Genomic DNA, 17219 nt, shown 5'->3' with positions numbered 1-17219 from the left:
AAAAAAAAAAATACTCACTGTCCCTCTCTAGTTAGCTCATCCCCACAGTCTGTTTCCCATAAAAGGAGAATCCTTCCTGCCCCTCCGACATCAGGCTTGGCCATGTGACTTGTTTTGCCAAATGCAATGAGAACTGAAGTAACACATGCCATATCCACACAGAAGCTGGAAGAGCCATCTTATGTGCAATCCATTGGTTTCTTCTTCTTTACGGTGAGACTGGCTCATCCAAGAAAGGGACCACTCCTTCAGCCTGAGAACCAGAATAAAGACAATGTAGGGCAGCACCACACACAACCCAGGAGAGAGAAATAAGCCACTGAGATCTGGAGGTTGTTATCTCAGCATAACCTAGCAGTGTCTGATTAATACACCCAGCTCCCACAAATGCAGTACTAAAACAAGATATTTAACATTTAGGTTAAAATATACAGCAGCATTTTCTCACTGATTTATTTCTCACTTCTTTCCTCCCTTTGCCACAATACCAATCTGGTAATGGCATTCTTTCAGGGATAAAAAATATCTGATGTTAGGTCTCTAGATAAATGCAACTCACTTGTAAATGATGTCTTTTGAGGCACAGATACACATAACCAACCATTTTAACGGCCTCCAAATGTATTTTCTTTATCACTCCTGGACCCTGATTTCTTTCCTAACAAATAGCTATTCCTAATGCTTGGACATCAAGAGGAAGGCAATCACTGGAAAGGCTGGAAGGAGGATAAATCCTGCTGAGATAATATAGTTATGCAAACAGCTCAAGTGAATGGCAGGAAACATCAGTGGGTGTAGGCTGGACCTCGTAACACCAATGGTCACCACGTGTGTGAGTGCCTGCCCTGGAGCACAGTCCCATCAAGTGTCCAGTCATGTTTGGCCCAAGCATGCCTCACCATAGGATGTCAAGAGAAAGGGGTCCCATGCACGTGCTATCTGTGATTCCATCTTACAATGACTGGCTCTGTGAGTTCCAGATTGTACTAAGTAATGCCACCATCTTCCCGGGAACCTTTTTTTTTTTTTTTTTAAGATTTTATTTATTTATTCATGAGAGACAGAGACAGAGAGAGAGAGAGGGAGGCAGAGGGAGAAGCAGGCTCCCAAGGAGCAGAGAGCCCGATGCGGGACTCGATGCCAGGACCCTGCGATCATGACCTGAGCCGAAGGCAGACGCTTAACCATCTGAGCCACCCAGGCGCCCTCCCGGGAACCTTTTGCCAGACAGATGATTCGACCCTGATCGATCCTTTAAGGCAATAACCATGGTTCATTCATCTTTGTATCCCAGTGCTATTACACTTATAATTAAAGGCAGCTCAGTGCAGAGCAGTTAAAAGCATGGGCTTTGAATCAAGAGCTCAAGATTCAAATACTAGCGTCTCCACTTCCTTGTATAAGGACCTTATGAGTAGATGCTGTTAAGTGCCCTACTAATGTCCCTCTGACTTGAACATTTTAGAGTTCTCCAAAGGACTCCACACCGCCAAAATCAGCATCTTTACTGAGGACTTCTTTTGAACCTTGGAAAACTACTCTGCTCTTGCAGGGTTCAAGATAGAAGTGCAAGGGAATTAATCACCCTCAAAAACAACTGGCAGAGATGCTTATACACCAATGTTCACAGAAGCATTATTCACAATAGCCAAAAGATAGAAACAAACCAAATTCCCACCAATAGATGAATGGGTAAGCAAACTGTGATATATAAATACAATGGAGTATTATTCATCCTTAAGAAGGAATGAAATTCTCATTCATGCTACATCAAGGATGAGCCTTGAAAATACTATGCTAAGTGAATTAAGTCAGACACAAAGGGACAAATATTGTATGATTCCACTTGCATGAGGTACCTAGAATAGTCAAACTCGTAGAGACAGAAAGTAGAATCATGGTTGCCAAGGAGCTGGGGGCAGGAAGGAATGGGGAGTCATTATTTAATGCGTGTAGAGTTTCCACTTGGGATGATGCAAAAATTCTAGAGATGGGGGCACCTGAGTGGCTCAGTTGGTTAAGCGTCTGCTCTTGATTTCCGTTCAGGTCATGATTTCAAGGTTGTGAGATCCAGCCCCACATCAGGCTCCATGCTGGGTGTGGAGCCTGCTTAAGATTCTCTCTCATTCTCAATCTCTCTCTCTCTCCCATGTTCCTTCCCTCTCTTAAAAAAATAAAAAAAATCTGGAGACGGATGGTCATAATGGTTTCAACATTGTGAATGTACTTAATACCACAAAAGTGTACATTTAAAAATGGTTAAAATTGTAAATGTTATGTTATATATATTTTGCCACAGTAAAAAATAAAGTTAATAAAAATAAATTTAAAGAAATAAAAGAAAAAAAAAAACTGACAGAAGCAGGTGGTTAGACATCCCTGTTCCCTCACCCCTCAAGTGAGATCATCCTGAGGGAGGTGTTTTACACCATCTCCAGAGTTTCCTTGTGAGATTAAACTCCAGTCACCACTGCAGTAGCTTGCTGAATAAGCTACTGCCTTGTTGCCTGCCTTCTCCTCCCTATCTCATACCTTTGTTCACGTACTGGTGTCCCAAATAATTACGTTCATTAGCACACTTGTCTCAGGGTTTGCTACTGAAGGCAAGTTTCTCAACTTCTCTAAACATTAATTTCCTCATCATGAGAAATAATACTTGAATCATGGACTTATTGTAAAGATTAAATGAGATAATTCTTGAACATGCTTAGCAAAGTGCCTGACACATAGTAGATACCTGTAAATTTCTTGAACTTCCAATCCAATAGTTACCTGCCTTTTTAATTGAAGATAAACTAAGTCTCTCAGTTTCAGAAAGAGACTAAAAATCCAACAGCTATTGTTTCCCATCTTCTACCTGATTAACACCTCCCATAATTTATTATTCACCACAAGACGCATCAAAAGGAACTGGAATTTTGCATCCCATTCAATCCTTTGCTTAGGAGTGGGCTAGGCCCACAAAGGAAGTTAGATAAGCTCCCAGATATCAACCAGATTTTCCAAAACAGACAGATCACCACCATATCCTTCTGACCTGGAGAATTAGGGGACTGTGAGGTTAACTATACACAAACTTTAATTCCTACCCTTTCTCTTTGCCTCCAAAGCCTCGTAGCATCATTAAGGTTTATGATGAAGACTAAGATGCATTTTGTCTTTTTCTGTTCTACAGTATACCAACTGAAACCATAGAATCATGAAAATCCATTGACGTGTATCCTTCGCTAAGTACCACTTTATTCGCTTTGGTTTCTCTTTACTTGCTTGCCAAAATACACAGAGAATTTTGTTAGCATAGTGATCCCCTATGCCAATTAGCAAACCAGAGAAAGAGGTTACTGACTCTGGTGGACTCTCTTAAATAAGACTGATGAGAAATTCAATTTCTATCCCCTACTTTTATAGAAAATGGCTTTATGAATATGTTTTTTTTAAAAAAGCTGAACAAAAGTTGCTAGACTTAAATGTTAAAAAGGGAAGCTCTGTTACCAAAACAAGTAAATAATAAAATCCCAAATTACATCTTGCCCTTTATCATAATCCTCAAAGCTTGTTTCTTTTTTTTTTTTCTTTAAGATTTTATTTATTTATTTGAGAGAGAAAGAATGAGACAGAGAGAGCATGAGAGAGGGGAGGGTCAGAGGGAGAAGCAGACTCCCCGCTTAGCAGGGAGTCTGATATGGGACTTGATCCCAGGACTCTGGGATCACGACCTGAGCTGAAGGCAGTCGCTTAACCAACTGAGCCACCCAGGCGCCCCTCAAAGCTTGTTTCTAACATCTCATATGTTCATAGCCTTTAACTTTGTTCTTATCCCTCACAACTATATAGAGGTAGCCAACTTAAGTCCAAAGCATCTGGCTGAAAGTAAACCATCCATACTGGACATGTCTAATGGTTTCCACCTTTGCCTCAATTACATTAAGTTTATGAGGCTCATACTTCTCCCTACATTACTGCCTATATTTTTCCATTTCACTTACTTATAAAATAACGACAAGACTCAAGAAATATTCGGGGCACCTGGGTGGCTCAGTTGGTTAAGCGACTGCCTTCGGCTCAGGTCATGATCCTGGAGTCCCGGGATCAAGTCCCGCATCGGCTCCCTGCTCGGCAGGGAGCCTGCTTCTCCCTCTGACCCTCCCCCCTCTCATGTGCTCTCTCTCTCTCTCATTCTCTCTGTCTCAAATAAATAAAATCTTAAAAAAAAAAAAAAGACTCAAGAAATATTCAAATGATCATGCAAACTCTGCTATACACATATGGTGGTGTTGCTGAAATAAAACTATTTGTTAGGAGTTAAGGCCTTGAATAAAATAGCTCAAAATGTTGGTTCACAAGCTGCAGCATGGAAGTCAAGATTTATGTATAAAAGACAGTTTAGCAATGCTACTATCTAATATACAAAAGTGGTGTAAGTCATACGCATCTGGTATGCACAGGACATTGAATGTGGCTGTAGCACACTCAATCCTCTACAGTTCAGGGAGTAAACCATTTCTGCTCATGAACTTCCTCACACCACTTTCAGAAGCTGTAGACTATGAATTGCCTTTTATTAGTCTAACAAAGTCAGTCTAATGCGATCCATTAACTGCAAACATTTGCAAAGATTTTAAAACAAGAGCCATACTCTCTGGCTCTGCCTAAAACTCACTGAAAAGGGGGGCACCTGGGTGGCTCAGTCGTTCAGCCTCTGCCTTCGGCTCAGGTCATGATCCCAGGGTCCTGGGACAGAGCCCGCATTGGGCTCCCTGCTTGGCGGGAGGCCTGCTTCTCCCTCTCACACTACCCCCCTGTTTGTGTTCCCTCTCTTGCTATCTCTCTCTCTGTCAAATAAATAAATCAAATCTTAAAAAAAAAAAAAAAAAAAAAAAACAGCTCACTGAAAAGAACTTGGTCCCTGATGACATTTGGAGAGATTCTCAAAACCAACAAGCAGTGTGGAGTCCCACTATAGATCAGGAGCATCTTCACTTAGAAAGTGGTCTTTTAAAGGTATTAAGGCTGCATAAATTGTGTTTGGTCAATGGACTCAGAATGGGCACTGCCAGGGGGCGCCTGGGTGGCTCAGTCGTTAAGCATCTGCCTTGGGCTCAGGTTATGATCCCAGGGTCCTGGGATCGAGCCCCGCATTGGGCTCCCTGCTCCACGGGAAGCCTGCTTCTCCCTCTCCCACTCCCCCTGCTTGTGTTCCCTCTCTCGCTGTGTCTCTCTCTGTGAAATAAATAAATAAAATCTTTTAAAAAATAAATAAATAAATAAATAAATAAAAAAGAATGGGCACTGCCAGGATTCCTGAGGCCATATTCATAATCTTTCTATTGCTTTCCAGGTCATTCTACCACTCCCTCATCCCAATTTCAAACCCCACACAATCCACAAACACCAAAAGCAGGTAGTTACTGCCATGAAAGTGGAATGAAAGAATAAAGAGAATTCAGCATCTCTGCTTGTGTCAGCCCCCTACTGAAACTCCTTGGTGATTAAGTTCAAACCTCATCTCCTTAGTGGATCATAGGGTCTTCACACCTGCCACTCTGTCTGGCCCCTTTCAACATACCCCATCCAGTTCCACAGGTCTACTTTCACTCCCCCAAATCCCAAATCTCCCATTCTCTTGCTCACCTTTGGACCTAGACTGTCCCCTCTGTTATTTGCACCATCAAAACCAAGGGCACCCAGCTAACACCACTTAGTGCTCTACCTCACCCCAGGTGTCACCTTCTTCAAGAAGCCCTCCTCATCCTTCATCCATGAATCTCCTAAATCCTCCATGACAGCCTGGGTGTTCCCCCATAATAGTTCCCATTACAATAGCCTGCTTACTTATCTAGTGCCCCACTAAAGGCTACAACTCCTGAGTCCCTAAAAATCACTTGCTCTGATTACAGTTGCACCCCCCTGTGCCCAGCAGAGGACTGGCATGAAGCACACACACATATGGTGACTACATAATACAAACACATAACTCTTTGTTAATAAAGTCCATCATGAAAGCACACTGGCCATGCTTGTTTTCCAGAATAAAATAGCTAATAAAATGACAGCTACTCCATCAATTCTTTGCACGAAAAAACTGTCGTAAAAAAATATCATTTTAGATCTGGAAAAGGACCAGATGATTTTGACACATACCAAGAGATCCCCAAATAAGGAGAAAGCTAGTGGCAAAGCCAAAAATGGAACTTAGGTCTCTTGACTCGCAGGTCAGTGCTCACGTCTCTTTATCCAAAAGAATCTGCTCTAAGTTATTCTAAGCAACTATTTGTGTTACTGAATTCAAGATGGGCTGTCAAAGTATTTGAAGCCCATGTATGAAAAGATAGCTTTTTCTTGAACTTGACCAAAAAGGTAAAGAATTTCCCTTGTGTACCCCTGCTCACTGCTCTGTGCTTGCAAGCCTGATGAACAGCGGTCCCTGAAACTCAGTTGCCTTTGTATCCACCCAGCATCAAACAAGATCTATTTTCAAAGAGTTCCTAAGAATGCCAAGCTATCATCCCATTCACAACCAAACCTCTTGCATCCCCCCCAAGGAGAGGTTCCAGGAACAAGAGGGTTAAAGGGCCAAAATGCAAAACAAAGACGGGGTAGGTGGGAACTTTACCTAGAAGGAAAAAGACACACGCACATCATGGGAAAGAAAGAAAATACATCAAAAGCCCTCTCCTGAGAGCCAAATGTGAAAGAGTCAACAACATTGCTCCCAGGATCCTGCCCTTTTGAGCCATTGTCTTGCGCCTCCAGGTGATAATAGTTAATGTTGAGCTGGCTGGCAGGAAGGCAGCATGGTTAATCTGCCTGAAACCGGGCATAAGAAAGCCATCGTGGTAGAAGTTTGGTGGCTACCAGTATCACCAAGAAAATAACAAGGGATCACGGTACCAATCCAACCACGTATCTTGCAGAACAGCTCAAACCTCCACCTTCAGAGCAGAATTCACCCCCAGAGCAACTCCCAGACCCCACCTTCAGTCACCTTGGACCCACAGAGGATTAACTTCCCACCCTGACCACACCCACCTTGTTTTAGAGAAACTTGCTACATAGGAGCTAGTAACTACAATGCACAACTAGGTTTAGTTTCTTATCTAAAACCCTGCCCTTTCTTATTATAATTAGCCACACTGCTTTAGTGGAAAGTCTCTCACAGTCTGTGTAAGGATCTGAGAGTATTCCTACAGAACAGTCACACTGTTCAATTCCCATTCAAGTTCTTGTCTTCTGAGCCACTAAGGAGTTGCCTTGAATTAATAGTTCGCTCTTAATACATTTACGGGGAATGCACTTTGCTGCCTGCAATTCATTCATACTCTGAAATCATGTAATGACAACTACCTTTAGGGGTGGAAAGCTGTAAGGAAAGGGGAAAAAAAAAAAGAAAGAAACACTATCAGACCCCCCCCCCACACACACACACACGAGCGAACGCACTGCACACATACAAGAGAATCAAGTGAGCAAAATGTAGAATCTAAAGAATAAACCAAAGCAAAGTAAAACTGCTTCTATAAAGCACCTATGATTATTGTCACTGGCCTTCCATCTATAGGTGTATCCCAGGGATGCCCTCCCACCCAACCCATATTTTTCTTCTGCTGGGGCCACAATCTCACTATTGACTTCCAGGAAAAAGTTATCACTTAGTTCTTTCCTGAAAGTACTGGCAGCCTTTCTTCCCTTTCTCTTCTTTCTCTTTAATTTTGTTGAGTGCCCACTAGATGCCAGCAACTAGAGATTTCCTGGACCTTCAAAGCAATAAATCTGAAAGATGGAAGTGGAAAAGGAATGCCCAAAAAGTTAAATGCAGAACTTGAGGCACAACACTGGGAAACAGAGCTAGCCGATGGCTAAGAAAATCTGACTATGGCAGAAGGTGAACTGGCCCAAGAGAGGGGTGACCAATTATATCAACAATTAAGTCAGCGAGGTTGTGGCCTTGAGCTTCCACAGCCAAGGCAGAGTGAGAAGCAAATCACACAGAGGACTCAGCCCCAGCTGTGGAAGAAAAACAGCCTGGCTCTTCCTGGTGCCTTCGCATCAACAACGGGACTCGGTTGTTGCTTCTGTTATAATCATGGGGCCACACACTGCTCCTACTATGGCAAGCAATAATTTAGCGACCTTGAGAGTCAGGCAGATGTGGGTTCAAATTCTAGATCTGCCACAGCATTAACTTTAAGCAAATTCTTCTGTTCATTCATTCAATCAACAGATATTTATTTGAGCATCTACTATGTGTTAAAAACTCTTCTGGGGGGTGGGGTACCTGGGTGTCTCCGTCAGCTAAGTGTCTGACTCTTGATCTCAGCTCAGGTCTTGATATCAGGGTCTTGATCTCAGGGACGTGAGTTCAAGCCCCACATTGGACTCCATGCTGGACATGGAGCCCACTTAAAAAAAAAAAAAAAAAAAGACTCCTCTAGGCACTTGGGATACAACAAAAAGCAAATTTCTTGCCTTCGTAGAGCTTAGAAAATTCTTTGAGCCTCAGTTTCCTCATCTATAAAATAGGAGTAATATACCTACCATTATAGGTAGTTTGAAATGAGGAATATAAAGCACCTAGCACATAGTAGATGCTCAGTAAATGGTATCCTTCACAGAACAGAGCTAACTTATCTACAACTCCCAACAAGAGTGTAAGCTCCAAGTGAAGAACTATCTATAGCTCACCTCTATACCCCCTAGTACCCATCACATAGTAGATACTCAATAAATATTTCACAAATCAATGAATAAGTAATCAATAGTAGCCATTATTATGGTAACTGATAATCATTATTCTTCCCCAAGCCACTGAGCTGTATTACCTAAAAAAGCAACAGGTCATTAAATTAAAGCCTTTTTTTTTTTAGGAAAATAAGATGCACTATATAATATGTCTTCAGACTTTTTTTTACATGAAAGCAAATGTTACTAAGCATAAGTATTCCAATCCAAGGAATCTATTAGTACAGAGACCTGCATGGACAGCTGATATTGATACCTACCCACTGCTTCCCTAACCACAAAGTAAGAACAAGTTGGACAGACTTTAGGTTGATCCAGAAGACACGTAAAAAGTCAGTTAAATGATGGGGTGCCTGGCTGACTCAGCTGGTGGAGAGTGCAACTCTTGATCTCAGGTAATGAGTTCGAGCCCCACATTGTGTATAGAGATTACCTAAAAATAAAATCTTTAGGGGCGCCTGGGTGGTTCAGTCGGTTAAGCATCTGACTCTTGATTTCGGCTCAGGTCATGATCTCAGGGTGTGAGTTCAAGCCCCACATCAGGCTCTGCACTGGGCATGGAACCTGCTTAAGATTCCCTCTCTCCCTTTCCCTTCGCCCCTAACTCCCTCTCTAAAAATAATAATAATAATAATAATAATAATAATAATAATAATAATAAAAAAATATTTTTTTAAAAAAAGGAAGATATATGAAGTTTGGCCCATGTACTAAAAGATGATCAGATAGGCTAAGCTTTTTAAAAAGTGTCACATCAACAAACAATCACAAAATCTCAATGGCTTAAAACAACAAAGGTTTATTTCCTGCTCACATTGTATGTCCAATGCCAGTTGCTCAATCAGTGACTCAGGGACCCAGGCAGATGGGAGCTCCATCTCAACACATGCTTCCATGACCATCATAGCAGAAGCGAGCACTGGATGGTCTCACACTGGAAATTAAATATTCTAGCAAAGAAGTGACACAAGTCACTTCCAACATAAACCTGGAAGGAGAGCAAAGTAGCTAGGGAGAACATGAACAATCTCTACCCCTGGTGATATGAAGACCAACAAGCTGTGGGATAACAAAGGGATTTGTTAAAGAGGGTGCTCCAATAAAACAACTACGTAGCTCTAAGGTTCTCAAATCCTAGACCTGGGAGGGTGGTATAGGGGTCATTGTAGAGTAGTGGCCTCAACATGAAGGCATCTCAAACAACACAAACCTGGACTCTGAATTTTCAGGGCAACTCTGCTTTTTTCTCTAACTGTACTGAGGGTCCAGATAAGTTTTTATTTAGGAAACACAAAAAAAGTTTCTACAGCTGAAAAACATTTGAAAACCACTAATGTAAACCAAATCCTTTGTTTTACAGATTAAAAAAAGTAGACAGAGAGGGGAAAAAAGGGAGGCCCAGGAAGTTAAAGTGACCCCACCCCACCCCCAGGAAAGCTCCTGAATGTTTAGCAGATGTCCTCTGACAGATTTGCTGTACCATTGACCACCCTCTGGTCTTACCCTTCATCTCTGCTCCCTTTAACTGGCACAAGACAGACAGAGCCAGACCAAGATCATGTCACACAACAAATGGTATGGACCATAAGTCATCTCCACCCTACTGCACTAAATAATGATTCACATCCCATTAGCAATTCTCTACATTACTCATTCCCTACTTCCTGGCAAATGTGAAGCCATTAGTAGAAGTTAATACTAACCTTCAGGAGACTTTCATTTTGTTCTCAGAAGAACAGGTTAACAGCCAGCTATGATTTGTATTCGCTCAATTCCATTCTCTTCTCATGTTCCCAGCTCTGCTTTGTGCCCAGCTTTTCCTCCACCTTCATTCACACTAAACACTGGGTGTCACATACTTAAGCTTCAGTGGTCTTCTAACCTCCAGTCTCTGTCTTTTTCAAATCATCTTATACTTGCTAGCCCATGAAATAAAACTCAAACTTTTCAACCTGGAATCGTTACCTCCTCAATTTTACCCCAGCATACTTTTCCAACATTCTCTCTGCTGTAGTACTTACCCTGCCCAGCCAAAGGCAAGATGAAGGGCCTGGCAGTCAAAATGACATAGTAATGAATCCTAGATCTTGTGCAAGTTCCTTAATCTGAGTTCCAATGTTCTCTCCTATAAAATTGGTATGATGGTGTCTACTTTGAGAAGCTCTTGAGAGAGTATAACAGTGAGGATTATGTCTGACTATAAGCAACAAATAGTGGCTTGCAAGTAAGAAGGTTATTTGTTTTGAGCAATAAGAAGTATGGGAAGGGGACACCTGGGTGGCTCAGATGGTTAAGCGTCTGACTCTTGATTTCAGCTCAGGTCATGATCTCAAAGTTCTGGGATACAGCCCCGAACTGGGCTCCGTGCTGGGCATGGAGTCTGCTTAAGATTCTCTGTCCCTCTGCCCCTCCCCCTCCAAAAAAAAAAAAGAAGAAGAAGTTTGGGAGAAGTCAGTTTAGGCTGGTACTATGGCTCAACAATGTCATCAAGATCAAGACCCGCCCTTCCAAGTTCCAGCTTTGCCATTTTTAATACCTGGTCCTATCTTTGTTGTTGTAGGTGGCTGCTTCCCTTTCAGGCACTGCACCTAAGTTCCCAGCAGCAAGAAGCAGAAAGGGGCCAAAGCTGTTGGGGTATACTAGCCAAGTGTGTCCTCCTCACTAAGCTTTCAAGAAAGCCCCCATCCAACAACATCCACTTATATCATTATAAGACCTGAGTCCCATGGCCACTCTAGGCTGTTAAGGGAGTCTTGGAAAGTGAGATGTCCATATTACCATCTCAAACAAAATTGGGTTCTTTTAGTTAGAAAGGAGACAATGAATATTGGATAGGCAATCAGTAATGTCTATCCCAATATTAAATTATATATTTTATGTAAAGTGCTAAGCACAGTAGTTAACAGCTCAATAAAAGTTGAGCTGTAATTACTGCTATTATTATGATTACTGTTGTTATTATTATTATTAACCTCTCTTACCCTCTGGCCAAATGGAATAACTCATATCTAGATATTCTTCTTACATTTCTACTATGCATGTATCTATCTGCTCTATATGTATCTCCAACATTATCTCTGCTTCAAGGTCCAGGAGAATGCCATTTCATGCAAGAAGTCTTTCCTGACACCTACTCCTAATAATAAGTTCTATGGTGGCAGAACCCACATCAGACAAAAACTCCTGTGTTCATTATTCCATTGAGCATAGTCTCTTAGAACACAGTAGGTTCTAATGAACAGTGCCTTGATAATTTAAGTAATTCATGTACATATTCATATCCACATTTACAGTCAGTCTTCTAGAATCAAACATGGCATATTCCTGAAATGTAAAAGTTAAACACTAGCTTTATATGTCATAAAGCTAGTTGTGGGAATGAGGCGATGAAGACTGTATTCCCCAAAAACAAGATGAAAAAACTAAAATTCTCTAAGACACCATGCTTTCAAAATGTTGTAGGAGTTCAGATTATAGTTCATTAAATATTCCCTCCTCTACTATGGGCAGAATCTACTTTTACCCATGGATTTGATCTTCACCATGTGACGGGCTATGTCCAAAAAGGTCATTTATGAAAATGACATTGCTTGTGCCACTTGACTCGGCTATCAAATCCAGTTATCTGCCACAAGAGGGGTATGCCTCAAGTAGCTGCTATCCCTTCTGCCTGGGCCCCAGAACACATGCGGAGCAGACCAAAACCAAGTGCAGCGGACGGACAGCAGAACTACCCCAGGAGCGCAGCCTAGATCAGTCAAATCACAGTCAACCTAAAAACTCAGGAGTGTGAGAATTAATACCTGTTGCTATAGTCAAGAAGTTTTGATACACAGCAAAAGTTGACTAATGTAACTTTTATCAATTGATGTATTTCAGCATTTCTTACATATTAATTCACTTTGTTCCTTTTCTTCACACAAGAAAGAAGAAACTGAAGAATCTCTGCCTTTGGTACACCCAGTGATGTCTACCTTTGGATCAATTATCATTAATACCAGTGCTTTTCTATTTTCCATTTGTTCTGTTTTTCTAAAATAAGGAAAGTCACAATAAAGTATCAAGGAATAATTGCTGAAACTAAACCACTGGCTGGCAAATAGGTCTCCAGTATAACAGCCAAAATGTTAACTTCTTTTTTTTTTAAAGATTTTATTTATTTATTAGAGAGAGAGAGAGAGTGCGCACAAGCAGGAGGAATGGCAGGCAGAGGGAGAAGCAGGCTCCCCACAGAGCAAGGAGCCCAATGCAGGACTCAATCCCAGGACCCCAGGACCATGACCTGAGCCGAAGGCAGACGCTTAACTGACTGAGCCACCCAGGTGTCCCCAAAATGTTAACTTCTTAGACGATAAAAGGGTTTATAAAGGGTGTCCCTAGTAAAACAAACAAAAATGTAGATTATACAAAGTTAACCTCACCAAAGTCAAAGACTATCTGTTGAGGTGAATTTATGGATTCCAACACCATTCATTTAAACTAATATTCGAGGGTATCTATGTGGGCAAACCATGACCACTGAGTTTCACCAAAGGGAAGACACTGATAAGGCTGAAGTCTTGTAGCCTTTCCAACATAATAAAACAAGAGGGCCATACTATTTCAAGAGAATGATTTTAAATACAATTATATTTAATTGCTAAGAGAAAAAGAGTCTTTGTAAGTGAAAGAGAAAATAAAATTCTAATCCTTTAGCAAAAGAAAAAAAAAGCCAACCAAATGGTAAGAGCATGTATTCAACCAATACCTATTCAGAACTCCAACTGGAAATTTAAGGTATCAGTAAAAATAGAAGAGTGTGGATTTTGTTTTGTTTTACCTTCTTTTAAATAATCATCATTATATTTGGAACCAAATTTCCACTGGGCCAAAGCTGGCTTACTAGAAATATATAATACACAAAGTTACTAAATTTGTCTATTGGTGAAATGATGGCCTTCAGAAAGACAAAGCACACAGTGCAAAGGCCATTAACATCGCAGTGGATTGGAAACAGAATAGCACCTATCTATGCTGGGAGAGTCCATACTTCAGAACGGACACATATAGATGGCACAACCATATTTGAATTCAAGGTCACAGGCTCTGGGTCAGAGAAACCTGGACTCAAGTGCTCACTCTTACCCTAAACTGCAGCAAGATACATAATCCCTTTTAGTTTCCTTATCTATAATTTGGGGGTAATAATAACCCCTACCTCATAGGAGCTCTGAAAGTTTTTAAAAAGATAATGTATGTAAAATATCCACAAAGGGCTAGCATTTACAATAGCAATAATAATAGTAATAGTAATAATACTACCTTGACAAACCTGGCTCGCACATGAAAAATCCTAATCAGTGTACTCTGGCTCATAATCTGTTCACGAAACACTGAATGCACAGCTTTATATTCACATTCAGATACAGCTTCTATAAGGTAACAGGATCAACCAGTAATTTCTCTACTGAATTCAGGGAGAAGGGCACTGAAAAAAATAAGCCTTTCATTTATAGAGCACTGAGGAGGAGCTGGTCCTGCTGCCCACACTCCATCCACCCAAGAAAGTCTTGCTGATGAAACCATGCTTCCATCACCATCCACACACCGCCCTCCCAAACTGTGCAGGGCTTTTATTAAAGCACAGAAGCAGACAGACAAGATGGCTCACCTTAGAGGCAAACTCACCTTAAAGGCAAACTCTTCTACCCTCCGGAAAGGATCTGGCTCGACCCCACTGCCACATCCAAACTGACAGCCAAACTGTAAGTGAAGAAGGCAAGCCCTCACTTCCAGAAGTTGAGTTACACTGTCAAAAACTAAAGGCACCTCTTCTATTCGTGGTAATCCTAATAAAGCATGCTTGTCTGCTTCAAAAATATCTTATAAACCCATTAACAGAGCCAATTACAACTGCATACTGAGAAAACAATGTGACTTTACAAGGACAAGAGTGACCATAGGAGACAAAGTGCCACACCCTTTTTCCAGATAGCTCATCAGTAAACGGTGTCTCTTATAAAGGAGCCTGAAATTCTAGAGAAAGAGGTGGACAATTCTAACCCCCAACACACACCCCTATCATTGCATTTTTTACACAGATCCATTTCATTTTCATTTTAAGCCAATGGCCTGAGCATCCCCAACTACTACAACTAGTGAGAGGAGAAGGAGAAGAGAAGAAACAAACACAAGTCAAGCATACTTGGTTCTAAGCGCATTTACGAAGAGTTTTCTTCCCGCTTGTCTCCCTCTCACAGCTGGAGCCTCATACCTTGGGGAAACCAATGGTTAAGTAAAACCACTGATTTAAAAAGCCAACCAGGAAACTAACCATGACAAGTGGGAGCTGCCCTTCTCTCCCGAGCGTTGATTGGTTCTTGAGGTTTTACCGGTCACCGTTCTGCCCACATAAGTGGCAGGTGTGACTGTCAATCACAGAGGGACCTGACAATTCACCACTCCGGGAGTAAATTGCCTTTCATCCAGCAAAGGCAGGTAGCCGCCTAAAATCGATCCGTTCCTAACAGAGCAGACCCTCCCTCTCTGGCAAAGAGAAGAGAGACCCTTAAGTACAAAATAAATAAGGCCGGGACGATCCGAGAGTTTATGAGCGCTGTTTTATTATCCCGCACCAAAGCAGCCCTTAATCTTCACTGTCCTAAGATGATCTTTCAAAGGCTCGGACGAAAATTTTTTAAAAATGAAAATTAAAAATTAGGTACAACCTTCTAAGTACCCCTTTTATTGTAAAATTCGGAGATGGGGAGGGGGAGGCAAGGAATGTCGTTCAGTTTAATTTCACATCGTATTCGTTTTTATACACCACCACCCTCTACCCCTCCCCAATAAAGCCAGCTTCATTTTCCCTGACACGATTTATTTTTTCTTAATACCTTCCCCGCGGAGCCCACCGAGGCATCCAGGCACCCCACCCCCCTGGGCTGGGGCTCCACCTTTCAACACTTTGTTCTGCTTGGGGTTCCCCGAGACCCTTGCCCCTGAGAACACCCCACCCCTCGAGGCAAGAGGGGAAAAGCCAGGAGAAAGAGGGGGGAGCTGGAGAGAAGAAAGGCGATGGCAGTGAGGGTGGCTGCCGGAGAGGGACTGCGGGAGGTGGCCCGGGCCGCCGGGGCGAGCGAGCGGCGCCAGCGCGCCAGAGCAAGCCGTGCACTTGTTCCAATCCGGGGGCTTCTACATCAAGGCAAATCCGCCCTTAGGCCGCCCCATCCTTTCCCCCGCCCCAGAAAGCCCCGGTGGAGGCGGATGGTTCACCCCTCGGCTCCCCGCGATAACGCATTGCAGCTCCCCACGAGTGAGGGGGACCCGGCACGAGGGGTGCCCGGCACCGGCGCCCCGAGGGAGCCGGGCGACCAGCGGCCCCGGCCCCGGCGTCGACGTCTCACCTTTCCGATGCTCGCCCCGGGGCCGTCCCACATGGATTTTTACAACCTCACGTCGCCCTGGCCCCGGGCGGCCGGGAGGAGCCGGAGCCGGCGCCGGCGCCGGAGCCCGAGCGAGCAGGAGCCGGAGGAGGAGGAGGTGGAGCGGGGCTGGGAGGGAGGGCACGGCTCCGAGGGCCGGGGCCGGGCGCGGGGCCGGGCGGGGCTGACGGCCGAGGGGGCGGCACCCGCCGCAGTCCCGAGACGCGCGCTCGCGCGGCGCTGCCAGGGCTGCGCTCCGCCGGGCCCCCCGCCCGGCCGCTCCGCGCGCTCGCCTGCTCGCCGCGGCCTGACTCACATTCCCAGCATTCCCGAGGAGCCGCTGGGGGGGCCGGGGCTGGGACGCGGGCGCCTCCGCGGGGGGCAGCAGAGAGCGCCTGACCCCGGGTGACGGGGGTCTTCGAAGCGCCACCTCCCAGGCAGCCGCCTTCTCGAAGCACCTGGCCCTCATCTCCTCTCCCCGACGCCCCTTCTCGGGTACCCCCTCCAAAGGCTGCCAGGCACTCCTGGGACTGGTCAGGTGGCTTCGGCGACAGGGACAGGGATGGTACTTGGTAGACGGGATGCAACTGTCTTTTAAGTTAAGCTTGGGGGGGGGGGTGTCCAAGGTTCCCATACCCTGGCACCCTCCTATTAGCTTAATCTTCTTTAGGAGAGTGAAGGGATTTCATAAGATTTTCACTTTCTTGCTCCCCTAAGGGAAAGAGAGAATGGAAGATGAAAAAGGGAGCAAGGAAAAAGAAACTATCAACATCATAGTTGCCATTCACTGAATGCCTTCTCTGTGCCCTGCAATGTGCGTGCATCGTCCCACTTACGGTAGAAAGATGGTGTCTGAGTTAATTACACACACACATACACACCTCAAGATAATGTGCAGCAGGAGTTGGACACGTTTTTCATTGGAAAAAGCTTCCACCCAACAAGTCTGGAGCACCAGCCACTACCGTTTTATATTAGGGATGGGACTCCAAACCTCACTGGAATCTCCAGATTTGGTCTCTCACTGAGTAGTCAATTTGCAAGACTAGAGCAGTGATTTCCTTCCTGTCCTGATGA

General features: G+C 43.6%; 1 protein-coding gene across 1 annotated transcript in view; it reads right to left on the bottom strand.

The window, feature by feature from the left end:
• ERC2 (ELKS/RAB6-interacting/CAST family member 2) overlaps window positions 1–16253 on the bottom strand; it is an 832212-nt gene extending 815959 nt beyond the window's left edge. The window contains exon 1 of the mRNA XM_064593283.1: window positions 16125–16253. The gene's annotated coding sequence lies outside the window, so the exon portion shown is untranslated. The remainder of the gene's footprint in view (window positions 1–16124) is intronic.
• Between the last annotated feature and the right edge of the window lie 966 nt (window positions 16254–17219).

Source organism: Mirounga angustirostris, unplaced genomic scaffold (genome assembly GCF_029215605.1).
Source record: "Mirounga angustirostris isolate CCGP_5_RB_7025 unplaced genomic scaffold, mMirAng1.0.hap1 SCAF_1, whole genome shotgun sequence".
Classification (NCBI taxonomy): Eukaryota; Metazoa; Chordata; class Mammalia; order Carnivora; family Phocidae; genus Mirounga; species Mirounga angustirostris.
This window is presented reverse-complemented; position numbering and strand designations above follow the sequence as displayed.